The sequence below is a fragment of the Lepidochelys kempii genome, chromosome 3, assembly GCF_965140285.1.
Source record: "Lepidochelys kempii isolate rLepKem1 chromosome 3, rLepKem1.hap1, whole genome shotgun sequence".
Lineage (NCBI taxonomy): Eukaryota > Metazoa > Chordata > Testudines > Cheloniidae > Lepidochelys > Lepidochelys kempii.
The window spans coordinates 81,564,713-81,584,679 of record NC_136382.1 but is presented as its reverse complement, the minus strand read 5'-3'; positions in this window follow the sequence as shown (position 1 = coordinate 81,584,679).

Genomic DNA, 19,967 nt, shown 5'->3' with positions numbered 1-19,967 from the left:
TGGGGGAGGTTTAGGTTGGATATTCAGAAAAACTTTTTCACTAGGAGGGTGGTGAAACACTGGAATGGGTTACCTAGGGAGGTGGTGGAATCTCCTTCCTTAGATATTTTTAAGGTCAGGCTTGACAAAGCCCTGGCTGGGATGATTTAGTTGGGGATTGGTCCTGCTTTGAGCAGGGGGTTGGACTAGATGACCTCCTGAGGTCCCTTCCAACCCTGATATTCTATGATTCTATGATTGACGGGAGACTTTCCCAACTAAGGAGTCTCACATGTTTGATAGGTCTCTCCTTTAGATGTTCAGCTAGTATCCCATGCTCATATTTTCCATTCAGCACCACCAGATGCCCGCATTTTGCTTCTTTGAATGTCATCCTGGCCCATTTAATTAACTCCTCTAATTGGAATTATCTGTGATTTAACTTGCATTACTGTGGTTTTTGTCATTATTTCATCAGTGTAGGCCATCCCTACAGACTACTTTACTCTCCTGTCCTGTGTATACTCCTTCATTATCATATTAATTGAAGCTGCAAGCAAAATCACTTCACATGACTTTACCTTTTCCTTTGCATGCTTAAAGGATATAGGGCTAATAGAGTTTGGAACTAACAGAGATTTAGCCTCTACAACTGTTACTTGTCATTATAATTGTTTCAAATGTATAAGCTCTAGAGACTGCTCTGCTATCCTCCTACTACAGGCTTGGTGTAGTTTTCATTATCACATTCTTTGTAGCTGCAAAGAGAATTAATTTACCTGACTTTACATTTCCCTTTTCACATTTAACATGTATATAGCTAATAAGGTTTAATAGTCAAATACAATCCAATTGACTGATGGAGTCTTGTGCCCTAAAAATGTTGTTGTACTGTTCTAGCTGGCCAATAGTTTTGGGTATTGGAAGCTGATTAACAGGATAACTTGACCCTCTGGGTACTTGATCCAAAGCCTATTGAAGTCAATACACATCTTCAGTGAGCTATGGATCAGACCCTGTGATTGGGTATCTGCCCCCACATAAGGCCTGACGATGTAAAAAGGGTCAGTTAACCCTGCAACAGGCGGAACCTGGAGATGAGTCAGGGCTGACAAGTTCTGACTGATGATGAAGCCTAGCTGGGCAGGGGCAGGCTGAGCTAGTATAAAATCAGGAAGTAGAGAGCAAGAGGGGCTGTGGGAAGGAACTTTGAAGTCACTCCTGAGAGAGAAGGGAAGTTGGCAAGAGATGAGGAATCCTAGCGGGGAGTAAGCCCTGGGATCCTGCCTGGGACTACAATCATAGAATCATAAGCTTTAAGGTCAGAAGGGACCATTATGATCGTCTAGTCTGACCTCCTGCACAATGCAGGCCACGGAATCTCACCCACCAACTCCTGTAACAAACCCCTAACTTATGTCTGAACTACTGAAGTCCTCAAATCATGGTAAGACTCTCTGGCAAGAACCTGAGAGGGGGTGAAGAAGTCATGGGGAGCAGAGGAAGCTTTAGTGGCAATCCAGGGGAGCAGAAGATAGGAAAAGTAGGAAGGATGCTGAGGAAATAGCAACAGGATCTGAGATTGTGTAGACCATGGTTGCTAGGCATAGGGTCCCTGGGCTGGATCCCAGAGTAGTGGGTGGGCCTGGATTCCCCTACCAGCCACTGGGGAAGTGGAATCCAGAGAGAGAGAGAGAGACTCCCGCCCACCCCCCCATGGTGAACAAACAAAGGAGGGAGTGTCAGACTGGTTGAGAGCCACCAGGAGGTGCCACAACAGTGAGTAGTGAACCCTTTGACAGATTTTAATAGAGAAACTTCAGCAGAGTCATTCTGATGCTGCAGAATGTATAGGGCAAAAGCACCCTCTATTTGAGATTTTCACATAATACAACAGCTCTTCTGTTGCGCTTTCATCTTTATACAAGCCATAGAGGATCCTGGGAAGTATGGACCAGTGAGCCTTATTTCATTAATTATCATTCCAAACAAACGTGTTGATAAAGAGAGAATTTTAAAACAGCTAGATGAATATGTGCAAATAAGTTTATTTAGCCTCTGTAAAGGAACATTTTGCCTTTCCAATCTAATAGCATTCTTTGACCTAGCTACTATTTTGTTGACAAAGGGAGAATCCCTGAACCAGCATGCCTCAGCTTTCAAAAACCCTCTGACAAAGTCCATCTCAAGAAGCTATTAAGGAAACTAAGCAGTGATTCGAGGAAGTGGTCTGACATGGATTATAAACTGGCTAAAAGACAGCTGGCTAAGAGTAGGAATAAAGGGACAAGTATCAGGGGGTAGCCGTGTTAGTCTAATCCACAAAAACAACAAGGAGTCTGGTGTCACCTTAAAGACTAACAGATTTATTAGGGCATAAGCTTTCATGGGTAAAACACCACTTCTTCAGATGAATGGAGTGAAAATTACAGATGCAGGCATTATATAATGACACATGAAGGGAAGGGAGTTACCTCACACGTGGAGAACCAGTGTTGACAGGGCCAATTCGATCAGGGTGGGTGTAGTCTATTCCCAATAATAGAGGAGGTGTCAATCCAGGAGAGGCAAAGCTGCTTTTGTAATGAGCCAGCCACTCTCAGTCCCTATTCAAGCCCAAATTAATGGTGTTAAATTTGCAAATGAATTTTAATTCCGCTGTTTGTTTCTGAAGTTTTTTGTTCAAGTGTAGCTACTTTTAAATCTGTTCTAGAATGTCCAGGAAGATTGAAGTGTTCTCCTACTGGCTTTTGTATGTTACCATTCCTGATGTCCGATTTATGTCCATTTATTCTTTTACGTAGGGACTGTCTGGTTTGGCCAATGTACAATGACAGAGGGACATTACTGGTACATGATGGCATATATAACATTAGTAGATGTGCAGGTGAATGAGCCTCTGATAGTGTGGCTGATGTGGTTGGGTCCTCTGATGGTGTCGCTAGAGTAGATATGGGGACAGAGTAGGCAACGAGGTTTGCTATAGGGATTGGTTCCTGGGTTAGTGATTCTGTGGTTTGGTGTGTAGCTGCTGGTGAGTATTTGCTTCAGGTTGGGGGGCTGTCTGTAAGCGAGGACTGGCCTGCCTCCCAAGGTCTGTGAGAGTGAGGGATCATTTTCCAGGATAGGTTGTAGATCATTGATAATGTGCTGGAGAGGTTTTAGCTGGGGGCTGTACGTGATGGCCAGTGGTGTTCTATTATTTTCCTTATTGGGCCTGTCCTGTAGTAGGTGATTTCTGGGGACCCATCTCGCTCTGTCAATCTGTTTCCTCACTTCCCCAGGTGGGTATTGTAGTTTTAAGAATGCTTGATAAAGATCTTGTAGGTGTTTGTCTCTGTCTGAGGGATTGGAGCAAATTCAGTTGTATCTTAGGGCTTGGCTGTAGACAATGGATCGTGGGATGCGTCCTGGATGGAAGCTGGAGGCATGTAGGTAAGTGTAGAGGTCAGTAGGTTTCCACAGATATGCACTGGCTGAAATTATGAACAAAGGGCATCACTTGCCCCGTAACCTCAGCCGTACAGAATGCAATGCCATCCACAGCCTCAGAAACAACCACAAGTACTCCTTTTCTTTTTGCGAATACAGACTAACACGGCTGTTACTCAGAAACAACTCTGACATTATAATCAAAGGGACTGACAAAGGAGGTGCTGTAGTCATAATGAACAGGTCGGATTATGAACAGGAGGCTGCCAGGCAACTCTCCAACACCACATTCTACAGGCCACTCTCCTCTGATCCCACTGAGGAGTACCAAAAGAAACTACACCATCTGCTCAAGAAACTCCCTGCTACAGCCATGGAACAAAACTACACGGACACACCTGGAGAGCCTCAACCAGGGGTATTCTATCTGCTACCCAAGATCCATAAACCTGGAAACCCTGGACACCCCATCATCTCAGGCATCAGCACTCTTACAGCAGGATTATCTGGCTATCTGGACTCTCTCCTCAGACCCTATGCTACCAGCACTCCTAGCTGTCTTTGAGACACCACCGACTTCCTGAGGAAACTACAGTGCATTGGTGATCTTCCTGAAAACACCATCCTGGCCACCATGGATGTAGAAGCTCTTTACACCAATATTCCACATGAGGATGGACTACAAGCTGTCAGGAACAGTATCCCCAATGAGGTCATGGCAGACCTGGTGGCTGAGCTTTGTGATTTTGTCCTCACCCACAACAATTTCAGATTTGGGGACAACTTATACTTTCAAGTCAGTGGCACTGCTATGGGTACCCACATGGTCACACAGTATGCCAACATTTTTATGGCTGACTTAGAACAACGCTTCCTCAGCTCTCGTCCCCTAGTGCCCTTCCTCTACTTGCGCTATGTTGATGACATCTTCATCATATGGACCCACGGGAAGGAGGCCCTTGAAGAATTCCTCCTGGATTTCAACAATTTCCACCCCACCATCAACCTCAGCCTGGACCAGTCCAAACAAGAGATCCACTTCCTGGAAACTATAGTGCAAATAAGTGATGGTCACATAAACACTACCAGAAACCTAGTGACCGCTAAACTTACCTTCATGCTTCCATCCAGGACACATCATACGATCCATTGTCTACAGCCAAGCCCTAAAATACAACTGAATTTGCTCCAATCCCTCAGACAGAGACAAACACCTACAAGGTGAAGCACTTGCATGAGAGGAAAGTGATCAGGAACAGCCAGCATGGATTCACCAAGGGAAGGTCATGCCTGACTAATCTAATCGCCTTTTATGATGAGATTACTGGTTCTGTGGATGAAGGGAAAGCAGTGGATGTATTGTTTCTTGACTTTAGCAAAGCTTTTGACACGGTCTCCCATAGTATTCTTGTCAGCAAGTTAAGGAAGTATGGGCTGGATGAATGCACTATAAGGTGGGTAGAAAGCTGGCTAGATTGTCGGGCTCAACGGGTAGTGATCAATGGCTCCATGTCTAGTTGACAGCCGGTATCAAGTGGAGTGCCCCAAGGGTCGGTCCTGGGGCCGGTTTTGTTCAATATCTTCATAAATGATCTGGAGGATGGTGTGGATTGCACTCTCAGCAAATTTGCGGATGATACTAAACTGGGAGGAGTGGTAGATACGCTGGAGGGTAGGGATAGGATACAGAAGGACCTAGACAAATTGGAGGATTGGGCCAAAAGAAATCTGATGAGGTTCAATAAGGATAAGTGCAGGGTCCTGCACTTAGGACGGAAGAACCTAATGCACAGCTACAGACTAGGGACCGAATGGCTAGGCAGCAGTTCTGCGGAAAAGGACCTAGGGGTGACAGTGAACGAGAAGCTGGATATGAGTCAGCAGTGTGCCCTTGTTGCCAAGAAGGCCAATGGCATTTTGGGATGTATAAGTAGGGGCATAGCGAGCAGACTGAGGGACGTGATCGTTCCCCTCTATTCGACATTGGTGAGGCCTCATCTGGAGTACTGTGTCCAGTTTTGGGCCCCACACTTCAAGAAGGATGTGGATAAATTGGAGAGAGTCCAGCGAAGGGCAACAAAAATGATTAGGGGTCTGGAACACATGACTTATGAGGAGAGGCTGAGGGAGCTGGGATTGTTTAGCCTGCAGAAGAGAAGAATGAGGGGGGGATTTGATAGCTGCTTTCAACTACCTGAAAGGGGGTTCCAAAGAGGATGGCTCTAGACTGTTCTCAAAGGTAGCAGATGACAGAACGAGGAGTAATGGTCTCAAGTTGCAGTGGGGGAGGTTTAGATTGGATATTAGGAAAAACTTTTTCACTAAGAGGGTGGTGAAACACTGGAATGCGTTACCTAGGGAGGTGGTAGAATCTCCTTCCTTAGAGGTTTTTAAGGTCAGGCTTGACAAAGCCCTGGCTGGGATGATTTAACTGGGAATTGGTCCTGCTTCGAGCAGGGGGTTGGACTAGATGACCTTCTGGGGTCCCTTCCAACCCTGATATTCTATGATTCTATGATTCTAAGGTCTTTATCAAGCATTCTTAAAACTACAATACCCACCTGGAGAAGTGCGGAAACAGATTTCAGAGAGAAACAGCAGAACTAAAATTCATTTACAAATTTAACACCATTAATTTCGGCTTGAATAGGGACTGGGAGTGGCTGGCTCATTACAAAAGCAGCTTTGCCTCTCCTGGATTGACACCTCTTCCTCTATTATTGGGAATGGACTACATCCACCCTGATCGAATTGGCCCTGTCAACACTGGTTCTCCACTTGTGAGGTAACTCCCTTCCCTTCATGTGTCAGTATATAATGCCTGCATCTGTAATTTTCACTCCATGCATCTGAAGAAGTGGTGTTTTACCCATGAAAGCTTATGCCCTAATAAATCTGTTAGTCTTTAAGGTGACACCAGACTCCTTGTTGTTTTTAATAAATGGACAGTTTTCAATATAGCACAGTGGGGTGACCTAAATATCGTCATTAATTATCTGAAAAAGGAGTGAACAGTGAGGTGACGAAGTTTTTAGAAGATACAAAGATACGGGGATTTTCTAGTTTCTTCAATACTAGAGAAAACTTCAAACCAATGTAGCAAATCTATGCAATGTGGCACATGAAACTCAGTATTAGCGAATGAAAGATAAGTTATTATTAAAAGGAATAAGGTGAACTGTTGGGTTCTCAGTTAGCCATCACCATTTGGAGGGGGAAAAAACCTTGGTGTTATTTGTGGGCAGCTAAGTAAAACGTCTCCTCAGTTCACAGTGGTGATGAAAAAAGCAGACAAAATGTAGGGATACATAAGGATTGAGAGAGAATTCTGAAAATATTGTGTCCAAGTATAAATCTGTAATAAACCATCCTCCAGAATCCTATCACCAGTTCTGCACATGAAATATCAAAAAATCTACAACAGAAATGGAAAGATCTAAAGATGGGTAACAAAGATGATTGGATGCATGAAAAGATTTTCATTTGAGGGAAGAGAGCTAAGATTATTCAGAGGGAGAGACGGATGGGAGCACATGACAATGAATGGTCTAGAGAAGGTAAATCAGGTACTACTATCTATGCTGTCTCATAAAACAAGAAGGGGGCACCAAATGAAGTTAAAAGGCAAGAATTTTAAAACGGATAAAGAGAATTAGTTTAATACAACACATAATTAAGCATGGAACTCATTACCACAAGATGTTGAGGCTGAGTGCTTGGCGTGGTTTTTTAAAAATTGATAGGACGCTTGCATGGCTAATGGAAACGTTCAAAGGCTTCAGTTGCCTTGCTGCAGTGTAACCACTGGAATTTAGAAACCAGTTCTGCTGATGGTGCAAAAGAAGGGATAGAATTCAGATTGCACTCTTATGGGTGTGGTTGACTGGGCTGGGACTAACAAGCGGTCAAATTTACTACTTACAACTGTAATCAGAATCCTCTCTAAATGCAAAGAGGGAGCAGATCTTTTGCACTGATAGTTACTTTTGAGAGTAGAACTGAGCTTTGAGCTCTGAAGGGGTGGCCAAGAATATTTAGAGTGTGGGGAGGGGACTCAAATGTGAGAAACAGTGTAAAAATAGAGGAAATATTTTCACTTAGTTATTCAAGTTGCCTGTCCCTTTTACTGCTGGTGCTACATTTTGAGCCAAATTTAAGCCATAGCAAAGGCTAACTGATGCCATCTACATTTAGGTAAATATATATATTTCAAAGGGAATCATCTGCAATTTTGCCTTAAACATTATATTCCACCCTTGATGAGTTTTTCAATTCAGGAGATAGTCATTTTCACGATAACCAGTACTCCAGTGCTTCAGTTTCTCTCTCTCTCTCACATATGATCAATATATATGTGTACACTCACTGGGGTAGTTAAGAAAACCAGCATTTTGATTCATTTTGAATCTCTCTAGTATGGAATATTCCAAGGAGTTGGAAATAGTTAACAAGCTGCTAACTGTAAATTACAGATAAAACTTACCTTTTATTGTAAAGAGCTTTGTGATTTTTGAATATAAAACGCTATGTAAGTGCTAAGTATTATTGTTGTTTATTATTATTTATTATTCTCCTGAGTTCTTCCAGTTCTCTTTTGGTCAGAGAGACGCTTTTGATGCCAAAACTTGTTATTGCAAGTATATAAGGCTACATCTACACTAGTACTTTTGTCGGTAAAACTTTTGTCTGTGAGGGGTGTGAAAAAACCACACCAAGCAACATAAGCTTCACCGACAAAAGTGCCAGTGTGGACAGCACTGTGTCTCTAGGAGATGCTACCACTGTTCATTGGGGGTGGTTTAATTTCACCGGCACAGGGCTGCCAGCTCGAGGCGGGGAGGCTCTGGTGGCAAGGCTCCAGCTGTGAGTCCTGTGCAGGGCTGACAGCCAACAGGTGATGTAAGTAACACAGTGTCTACACGGACACTTCATCCCCCTAACTACATTGATCTAAGCGCTGCACCTCTCATGGAGTTATTAGGTCAGTGTAATGGGTGATTTACATGGCAGAAGCAATGTTGCAGTGTAGACGCTTACAGAGTTAGGTCAACACTGCCTTATGTCGACCTACCTGTAGTGTAGGTCAGGCCTAAATTACCTAACAATTCTTTTCCATCTGTAATTACTCTGAATCTATGGGTGGTAGGTACCTAGCTAAAGAACATTTCTTGAAACATTTCTTATAGACCAAAGGTTGTCACACTGCAGCTGATGGACCTTTAGTGGTCCATGAAGAGCTGGCTGATCACACGGCTCTCTCTTTCTCTGACTTCCAGCTGGTCAGCTGCATTAAAAGTCAGCGACTATATTAAAAATTTCCTAATACTACTTTTCCTTCTAAGCAACTGCCAAAGATGTTCTGCAATGACCAATGGGGACTAGACCTGATCCAGAGAGAAGCTCTGTATTCAAATGTGGTCTACATTAACCCAAAAATTTTCATAATCTGTTCTGGTCTCTTTGGGCCTTATTTTTCTCCCATGTCAGTTTTACTCCATTGACTTTAGTGGATTTACTCCTATGTACACTATTTACACTATTGACTCAGGCCCTCTATTTCTGTCCCGCCTAAAGTAGGAAGTGCAGCTCTTTCTCTTTCTGTGGAAGACAACAAAAACTTATTTAATGGACAGCAGATTTATTTCCTGTGATGAACAGCTTGCTTTGTAGTATACCACCTCTTCTCCCATGCCCTCCAAATGACAGAAATTAATTCACAACCAGGTGAATGTGTTGTATACTTTCCAAACAAGAAAAGGAATTTGGAAGGTAGGCAGTCCTAGCAGGAATTTAGCAAGAGACTGACTAGCCTTTCCTCTAAAATGGATGACTAGATCTGGCCAAATTTCAGCAATTAACTTGGACCCAGATCCTCAAAGTATTTAGATGCCTAATTCCCATTGTTAGGAGCTGGGTGCCTAAATGCCTTTGAAGATCTGTGCCTTGAAGATCTGTTCCTAAATTTTTAATCTATATTTTGCTAATATCTGCCCCAGACTATTCCCAGCCATTGACATCTCTGTTAGGTCCCCTCATCAGACAACCAGCAATGCTGTTTGGAAACCCCTGTTGACAGAGGGGAAGCATGAGCCCAATGAACAGCTGTAGTAGTAATAACAGCTTCTTAACTGATTTTTGTACTGTCTCTCTGACATACCAGCCTCCTTGTAGTTAGGTAAGTTTAATATAGAGCTGGGCTTGAATGTTCAGATCAAAATTTCCCCAATGCTCGGGGGTGTTAGAGGTGGGACTTTTGGTATGGCTCCACTTTACTTTTACTTTATTAAAAATACTCTGTATATTTAATTCTTCAGCCTGACTTTTCTACAGAAATGCTTTTGCCTCATGTATGAAAAATGTTCTAAATACCTCATCTAATTACTTCTGTACATCCTGGGTGGTGGTAGTTTTTTTTTTTTTTTCAATTTTATTATTTATTTCTCTTCCCCCACCTCACCCCGACAAACACCAACTTCCTTGCTGTTTTGTTTTCTAATCCCGTTCTTGTCTCATTAAAGGAACTGGGAGATCTACCATTTATTTTCAAATGGGATCTAAGATTTCCCCTTTTCTCTTTTCTTCCTTTCATTTTGAAGGGATATGGGTCCTGCAAAAAAATTGTTCCTTCAAAGAAAAATGTATCTTCCTGCCCACCCACTGTTCTCTCAAATATGGGTAGTGGCTAAACCACTGAACTACTCACCTTTCATTTGGGGCCCTGAGTTCAAGGTTACCCTAACAGGCTGAGAAGCAGAGTTCATTTCTCACAGGTCCTTCTCATGACTTTCACTTTTCAGAAAGCCACAACTAAAAAAGCTGGGTCACAAGTGGCAGGAGCTGTAATGTGATGGTCTGGCACAAACTGCCAGCCTCTATCTACTGAGGTGCACCTCTGGAGTATATGCACATCATCTGATCTCTGTCATGCTGGTAAACGACTTTCAGGGCTCAGAAGGGTAGCCCTTATGCTGGTTAGTATTTACACAAGTGGTCTCGCTGACCTGAGTGGGCCTACATATGAGAATAAGTGCTGTCTAATAAGAGGGGTTTCATTACTGGCCCCTTAGCTAGCAAGATAAAAGGTATGAATTCCAACAGTTTTGAGAAAAATCAGACCTAGTGATACAAGTTCCCTTCACTGCAGGGTTGTAATTCCTATTTACATTAATGGGAGCTAGTATATGCATTAGGAGCAAAGAGTATATGTCTCAATCCATATTCCATTTCAGATGAGACACCTGCTGCCCAACCACAAACAAATTATTAGGAGCCTATTGAGAGAGTTCTTTCTCTTTTATGTCACTTGGATAATTCAGTTTATAGCATTCCATTTTTAGTCAATTTTCGTTCACTTACTGTAGTGGTACAGTGACTCCCAGGAAAATTACCTGAAGGAATAATCTTCCATTGTTGTTTGCTGTGTTGTTGCAGCCATATTGGTCCCAGAGTATTAGAGACAAGGTGGGTGAGGTCATATCTTTGATTGGACCAACTTCTGTTGGTGAGAGAGACAAGCTTTCAAGCTTACACAGAGCTCTTCAACTTCAGGTTCTCCTCTTCTTCCTGAAGAAGAGCGCTGTGTAATCTGGAAATCTTGTCTCTTTCACCAACAGAAGTTAGTCTAATAAAATATATTAATTCCCCAACTATATCTCTTTAAGGGGGTAAGGCAAGTACTTGCTTTTCCATCAGACAGTTGGGCAACAAAAACATTATGATTAACAGCTGTTGTCAGCTCTGTTAACAATAAATCTTTTACAGGTTTGAGTGATTATTTAATGTATTTTAAGCATAATTTATTACCTATGGTGCCCTGTTCACCTCCTTCATCAAAATTAAAATTCCCACTTCCTTCACAACATGCTGTAGCTGGAAGAAAATTTGCCCTACATAATTCTAGTCAGATTTTAATATACTTTAAGAGGAAGGTCATCTTGGGGTTTACTTACCCTCTCCCCCCCATACACCCCTCCAAAAAAACCCAAAACACATCTGTCACACAGAAGAAGTGGTGTACTCCATTTCACTGCAGTTCCTCTTAGAGAATGTTAACTATTTCTTGCTGGCTCTTTCATTTTGTGTATGTGTTTGTAAAATAAAGGCACAGGCTGACTTTCATGCTGTTTCAGAGTTAATCAAAAATGCCATATACAGTGTAAAAAGAATTATTTTGACCAATTGGTTAAACATAAGAAATTTCAACAGAAGCCCTACCTCATAAATAGATTGATCCTTCCTAAATTTACATAAATTGCATGATATTCATTCCACATAGAGCTCTGGTTCTCTGAGACATTGCAGTGCAGGGTGAAGTGTATGAGAGCAGAAGATAAAGGGACAGATCCTTAGCTGGTGTAAATTGTTATAGCTCCATTAACTTCAATGAAGCTATGACAATTTAACCAGCCCCAAAGCATTCTCGGTTAACTTTGTTGGAGGTCAGGCTAACTTTAAGGCACACTGGAAGGCCCTCCCTTTGAGAGAGCCTTCCTACTGTAACTGGAATGATATGGAAGGAGAAGAAACAAATGAAATTATGGATATATATCCCACACAGAGCCTCCTATAACCAGGAGTGGGAAGAGCAGAGACAACATGATATCAGCCAGGGACTTCACCATGTGGACTCTAGTTTTCCTAACAAGTGCTTACATACTGTAGTGCTGAACACTATAGAAAACCCAATGACAGATCAGAATCGAGCCTTTACAAGATTTATATAACCTACTGTAGATATGTCTATTTCAGATAGGCCAATCAGTGATTGCTAACAAATACTGCTTCAGTGATGTTTTTAAGACATTAGAAATTGATTATAAAACATCTTATAATGAATTACCTGTAGCTGGGATAGCTGTGCAAAATGCCCTTTGTGAGACCCATGAATTGGCCAGAAGGGGTCATACAAAGAAAAGGTCAATTATTTCTGTTCCTCTAGGGATTCTGCCAAACTGGAATTTATATGTAGTATTGTTGTAGCCATGTTGGTCCCAGCATATTAGAGAGACAAGGTGTGTGAGGTAATATTTTATTGGATCAACATCTGTTGTTGAGAGAGACAAACTTTCGAGCTACACAGAGCTCTACCTCTGGTCTGGGAAAGGTACTCAGAGCCCTGGTCTACACTACAAGTTTAGGTCAAATTTAGCAGCATTAGATTGGTTTAACCCTGCACCCGTCCACATGACGAAGCCAATTTTGTTGACTTAAAGGCCTCTTAAAATCGATTTCTGTACTTCTCCCCGATAAGGGGATTAGTGCTGAAAATGACACCGCTGGGTCGAATTTGGGGTAGTGTGGACGCAATTCGACAGTATTGGCCTCCGGGAACTATCCCAGAGTGCTCCATTGTGACTGCTCTGGACAGCATTCTCAACTCAGATGCACTAGCCAGGTAGACAGGAAAAGCCCTGGGGACTTTTGAATCTCATTTCCTGTTTGGCCAGCATGGCACAGGTGACCATGCAGAGCTCATCAGCAGAGGTGACCACGGAGTCCCAGAATTGCAAAAGAGCGCCAGCATGGACCGAATGGGAGGTACTGGATCTGATCGCTGTATGGGGAGACGAATCCGTGCTATTAGAACTCTGTTCCAAAAGACGAAATGCCAAAATATTTGAAAAAAATCTCCAAGGGCATGAAGAACAGAGGCTATAACAGGAACCCGCAGCAGTGCCGTGTGAAAATTAAGTTGCTCAGCCAAGCCTACCAAAAAAACAAAGAGGCAAATGGCCACTCCAGGTCAGACCCCTAGACATGCTGCTTCTGTGATGAGCTGCATGCAATTCTACCCTACCACTGCCCCACCCCTCTACGTGGACTCCTGCAAGTGGGGAGTCTCACGCAACAGGAATGAGGATTAGGGGCCGAGGAAGATGAGGAGGAGGAGGAGGCGGATGAAACCATTCTCCCTGACAGCCAGGAACTGTTTATCACCCTAGATCCAATACCCTCCCAATCCTCCGAAGGCAGGCTCCCAGACCTTGAAGGTGGAGAAGGCACCTCTGGTGAGTGTACCTTTGAAAATATAATACATGGTTTAAAAGCAAGCATGTTTAATGATTAATTTGCCCTGAAGACTTGGGATGCATTTGCGGCCAGTACAGCTACTGGAAAAGTCTGGGGATGGAGCAGAAATCCTCCAGGGACATCTCAATGAAGCTCTCCTGGAGGTACTCCCAAAGCCTTTGCAAAAGGTTTCTGGGGAGGGCAGCCTTATTCCGTCCTCCATGGTAGGACACTTTTACCACGCCAAGCCAGTAGCACATAGTCTGGAATCATTGCATAATAAAACATGGCAGCATATGGTCCTGGTGTTTGCTGGCATTCAAGCAACATCCGTTCTTTATCTCTCTGCGTTAGCCTCAGGAGAGCAATATCATTCCTGGTCACCTGGTTGAAATAGGGGAATTTTATTAAGGGGACATTCAGAGGTGGCTGTTCCTGCTGGGCTGTTTGCCTGTGGCTGAAAAGAAATCATCCCCGCTTTTAGCCACGCGGTGGGGGGAGGGGTGAAGCGATCATCCCAGAGAATTGGGTTTGGGAGCGGGTTTAGTTGGGTTTGTGCTGCACGTTAACCTGAAAACTGCAGCCCCTCCTTTTAAATGGCCAACCCAATGGGTGCTTGGTATGGGAAATGAGGGCGCTGCTGTTTGAAACCATTCCCATGTTATGAAGGTTAAAGAAGCCAAAAGACTGTGGCTTACCATGGCCGCCTGCAAGCCGAATTCTGTTGCTTGGCCCTGCATGTGTGATCTCTCACACCAAACTCGCAGGCCTCAATAAAGGAGGCAAAATGAGACCTTGTACCGAAAGCACATGTACTATGTAATGTTAACAGCTTGATTCACCATGAAAGAGTCTACCCATTGTTCTCTAAAATGTGTCTTTTTTAAAATACTACTCTCCCTTTTTTTCCTCCCATAGCTGCAAATGTTTCAGCGCTTCCCCTATCATCTCCATCCCAGAGGCTAGCACAGATAAGAAGGCGAAAAAAAACGCACTCACGATGAAATGTTCTCTGAGCTCATGCAGTCCTCCCACACTGAAAGAGCTCAGCAAAATGTGTGGAGGCAAGCAATGTCAGAGTCCAGGAAAGCACAAAATGAACGTGAGGACAGGAGGCGGCAGCATGATGAGAGGAAGCAGGATGCAGTGCTGAGGCTACTGGAGGATCAAACTGATATGCTCCGGCGTATGGTTGAGCTGCAGGAAAGGCAGCAGGAACACAGACCGCCGCTGCAGCCCCTGTGTAACCACCCGCCCTCCTCCCCAAGTTCCATAGCCTCCTCACCCAGATGCCCAAGAATGTGGGGTGGGGGGGAGCACTCCAGGCACCCAACCCCTCCACCCCAGAGGACTGCCCAAGCAACAGAAGGCTGGTATTCAATAAGTTTTGAAATGCAATGTGGCCTTGTCCTCCCCTCCTCCACCACCCCACCTGGTGCTTTCCTCATCCCCCACCCCTCCCAGGCTATCTTGGCAGTTATTCACCTATTTGTGTGATGAATTAATAAAGAATGCATGAATTTGAAACAACAATGACTTTATCACCTCTGCAAGCAGTGATCGAAGGGAGGAGGTCAGTTGGCTTACAGGGAAGTAGAGTGAACCAAGGGGGGCGGGTTTTCATCAAGGAGAAACAAACAGACAAGTCACACCGTAGCCTGGCCAGTCATGAAACTGGTTTTCAAAGCTTCTATGATGTGCAGCGCACCCTGCAGTGCTCTTCTAACCATCCTGGTGTCTGGCTGCGCGTATTCAGTGGCCAGGTGATTTGCCTCAACCTCCCACCCCGCCATAAACGTCTCCCCTTTACTCTCATAGAGATTGTGGAGCGCACAGCAAGCAGCAATAACAATGGGAATATTGGTTTTGCTGAGGTCTAAGCGAGTCAGTAAACTGCGCCAGTGAGCTTTTAAAATATCCAAATGCACATTCTACCACCATTCTGCACTTACTCAGCCTGTAGTTGAACAACTCCTGACTACTGTCCAGGCTGCCTGTGTACGGCTTCATGAGCCATGGCATTAAGGGGTAGGCTGGGTCCCCAAGGATACATATAGGCATTTCAACGTCCCCAACGGTTATTTTCTGGTCTGGAAAGTAAGTCCCTTGCTGCAGCTGTTCAGACAGACCAGAGTTCCTGAAGATCCGAGTACCTTTCCCGGCCAGCCCATGTTGATGTTGGTGAAACGTCCCTTGTGATCCACCAGTGCTTGCAGCACCATTGAAAAGTACCCCTTTCAGTTTATGTGCTGGCTGCCAAGGTAGTCCAGTCCCAAGACAGGGATAAGGATATGTGTTCCGTGTATCGCCCTACCACAGTTAGGGAATCCTATTGCAGCAAAGCCAATCACTATGACCTGCACATTTCCCAGGCTCACTACCCTTGATAGCAGCAGCTCAGTGATTGCATTGGCTACTTGGATCACAGCAGCCCCCCACAGTAGATTTGCCCACTCCAAATTGATTCCCGACTGGCCGGTAACTATCTGACATAGCAAGCTTCCAGAGGGCTATCGCCATTCGCTTGTGAACTGTGAGGGCTGCTTTCATCTTGGTATTCTTGCGCTTCAGGGCAGGGGAAAGCAAGTCACAAAGTTCCATGAAAGTGCCCTTACACATGCGAAAGTTTCACAGCCACTGGGTATCATCCCAGACCTGCAGTCCCACCAGTCTGTGCTTGTTTCCCGGGCCCAGAATCGGCGTTCCACGGCATGAACCTGCCCCATTAGCACCATGATGCCCACATTGCCAGGGCCCGTGCTTTGAGAGAAGTCTTTGTTCATGTCCTCATCACTCTCGTCACCACGCTGCCGTTGCCTCCTCGCCTGCCTTTGCAGGTTCTGGTTCTGAACATACTGCAGGATAATGCGTTAGGTGTTTACAATGCTCATAACTGCTGCAGTGATCTGAGCGGGCTCCATGCTTGCCGTGGTATATTGTCTGCAGGAGAGCAGAGTTGCAGCGGAAGCAGTGGCTGATGATGGATGCCACGAGTGTAGATATTTATAGAGAACAATGAGAGGACCCACGAGGTGGATTCAGGAGAGCAGGGTTGAAGCGGAAGCCCATGAGAGACAACATGGAGAAATTTGCTATCGAGACAAGAGCAGGAGAGCAGAGTTGCAGTGGAAGCGGTTGTTGGATTACCAGTTTTTCTTCTCTCAAAGCACCGTCTGCTGCCAGCAGCACCAGGACACAACAATGGCGGTGAGCTGAGCTGAGCAGGCTGCACGCTTGCCATTGTCTGGCGAGAGAAGAGCAGGAGAGCAGAGTTGCAGTGGAAGCAGTGGATGACGACGGTCATAGAGAGGACCTGCGAGGTGGATTCATGGCACCAGGAGAGCAGAGTTGCAGCAGAAGCGGTGGTTCGATGATGACGGTTAGCAGTCCTACTGCACCGTCTGCTGAAAGCAGTATGGCATCCGCTCGGGGAAAAAAGGCATGAAACGATTGTCTGCCATTGCTTTCACGGAGGGAGGGGCGACTGACGACATATCCAAAACCACCCACAACCATGTTTTTGCCCCATCAGGCATTGGGAGTTTAATCCAGAATTCCAATGGGCGGTGGAGTCTGCGGGAACTGTGGGATAGCTACCCACAGTGCAATGCTCCGAAAGTCGACACTAACCACGGTACTGTGGATGCACTCCACCAACTTAATGTGCTTAGTGGGGACACACACAATCAACTGTATAAAATCGCTTCCTAAAAAAATCAACTTGTATAAATTCGACCTAATTCCTTAGTGTAGACATACCCAGAGTGTCACAGCCAAATATAAATTCAAGCAGATACTTTACCACAAGTAGTTAGCACATATTCTAAGGGACCCTTCAAGATGAAGTGGCCTGTTAACACCCCTGTAGTCACAGGACAAAAAGAGGTGTTAGTGAGTTAGGCTATGTCTACACTATAGCTTATGTTGGCATAATTTATGTTGCTCGGGGGTGTGCGTAAGCCACCCCCCTAAGCGACATAAGTTACACCGACATACGTGCCGATGTGGACAGCACTGTGTCAGCAGGAGAGCTACCACCACTCGCAGAGATGGTTTTATTATGCTGACAAGAGAGCTGGGCATAGGGCATCTTCACCAGACGCACTGCAGCGGGAGAGCTGCATCGGTGCAGGACTGTATGTGTAGACATAGCCTTAGATTGTTGTATAAGCCATAAATCTAGTGTCTTTACTAGGACCATGTTTTTTTTAGTGTCTAGCGGAGAAATTAATTTAAGCTACCAGGCTCATCTTTTGAAAGTGTTGTTCAGGTTTCCTTTGAGGATGAGGATTGATAGGTCAGGTATAGAGTGATGACTTTGAGAAGAGTTTCAGAGTAGCAGCCGTATTAGTCTGTATTCGCAAAAAGAAAAGGAGGACTTGTGGCTTTAGGACCTTAGAGACTAACCAATTTATTTGAGCAAAGGTGCCACAAGTACACCTTTTTCTTTTTGAGAAGAGTGTTCGCCCACAGGGGATAGGGTGGTTTTTTGTCTCTGATCATATTCCTGTGCGAGTTGATTGGAAAGCATAGCAGTGATTGTCTTGTTTCACCCACATAGGGTTTATTGGGGCATTGACTGCACTGGATGAGGAATTTGGAGGTTATTCTCTGCTATAGGTCTGCTGCTTAGCATGCATGATTGCTGGAGCTAACCCAATATTCATATAATTAAGTATGCTTTAACACTACATTGTTGCTGTGCCTATGTATAGAATCTAAACATTAGCCTGAGAGATCCTTCAATTTCCGAAAGAAAATCTGTCCTGCAACAATAAATAAAAACACGGTTCTGATTATATCATGGCATTTCATTCATCTCAAATGTTTCATGTCCTTGGATTATAATGAAGGAGCCTATATGCCAAATTGATTAAAAAAAATCTCTAGTAGCAGAGGCTTTATTATGCAAAGCTCTTTGGTTAGCACTGAACGTAAGTGTGGAATTGATGGTGGCTTCAGAGTTACTTTGCAGATCTGGAGAGTAATTAAGCTCTTGAGAAGCTGTCCCTTTGTTTCTGGAGCCACTTTTTGATTCAGAGCATTTGTGAATTAAGAAATTCAAAATAAATTCTCTTGGCAGTCTTTCCATGGAATCTCTCTGTAGTTATCTTTGAACTCATAAATTGTTTCTGCATTCATCTTTTTCACAAACATCAGCATGCCAAGATATTTTTCTTTAGGTGCAGCGGTAACACATGTTTCATGCTAGATCTCATTTAAAATTCTCTTGCACTCACGCCCCCAAACACACGCACATTTTGTTTCATTCAGGTTATGATCAAATATAATTAAACCAAACACCTACAAATACTTAGAGGAGACCCCTTGCTTTAGTTTTCTGAGAGATTGAACTTGCAGAAGTAATGACAGTTCTGTTTAATAATTATTGTAAAGGGCATCTGCTGTCTTATGAAGCAAGTCTATTTATAGACCATTCTGCATATGCTGCTTGTTCCATATTTTCATAATTTCTTTTTATTTTTTTCATACTTATGGACACTTTAAAGGATATTTTGCTTTAAGAGTTCATCTACTCTTACTTGTCATAATCTGGAAGTTTATATCCTCTTTGTGATATCACACTTTCATGGCAACCCCCTATGTCAAAAAGAGAATGGTATAGCTTTAATTGTGTGGAATATGAATAAGGAATAGTGCACATCAGCTTTTAGAGACAATGAGCTATTTTGTACCTTTCTTTAGAAAAACCATCAGGAGAAGGACAGAGAGCCCAGGAGACTCAATAGCCTGGTCTATACTAGGGAAGCTTTATAAAAATTTCCCACTAATGGTAACACGAGAAAATCTGGTCTGACCAAAGAAATATGTGCAGTAGGAAAATGTACTTGGTTAAAAGATGTTAACATGTTTTAACTAGCATAGTGTTTATGTGCAACAGCATGTAGGGACAAATCATGGTTAACCCTAGGTTGTTCCTACAGTTAACCATGACTAGGACCTTACCAAATTCACAGTTGATTTTGGGCAATTTCAGTCATAGAACTTTAAAAATCTTAAATTTCAGTTTCAGATACTTAAATCTGAAATTTCACGGTGTTGTAATCATGAGGGTCCCAACCCAAAAGGCAGGAATGAAGGGGTCAAAAAACTATTATAGGGGAGAATGGGGTATTGCCACCCTTACTTCTGCGCTGTTCCTGGGGGAGGTGCTGCCTTCAAAGCTGGGCAGCTGGAGAGCAGCAGCTGCTGGCTGGGTGCCCAGCTCTGAAGGCAGCAACACCACCGCCAGCAGCAGCAGTGCAGAAGGGAAGGTGGCATGCTATGGGGAAGTCCTTACTTTTGGGGGGGGTTGGTATTATGGGTGGGAGATGTGGGTGACCGCCCAGGGTGCCATGGTGTGTGGGGGGGAATCTGTGATCACCCCTCATACACACAGCCAGCCAAAGGCCCCTTTAACTCCAGAGCGCCAGATCCAGGGAGGGGCAGGGCTTGGGGTGCCCTGGCCAAGGTTTCCTACCATACACCAGATGCTGGTGAGGGACTGGACTTCCTCTTCCCCTGCAGGGGCTGCTCCTGGGCCCAGG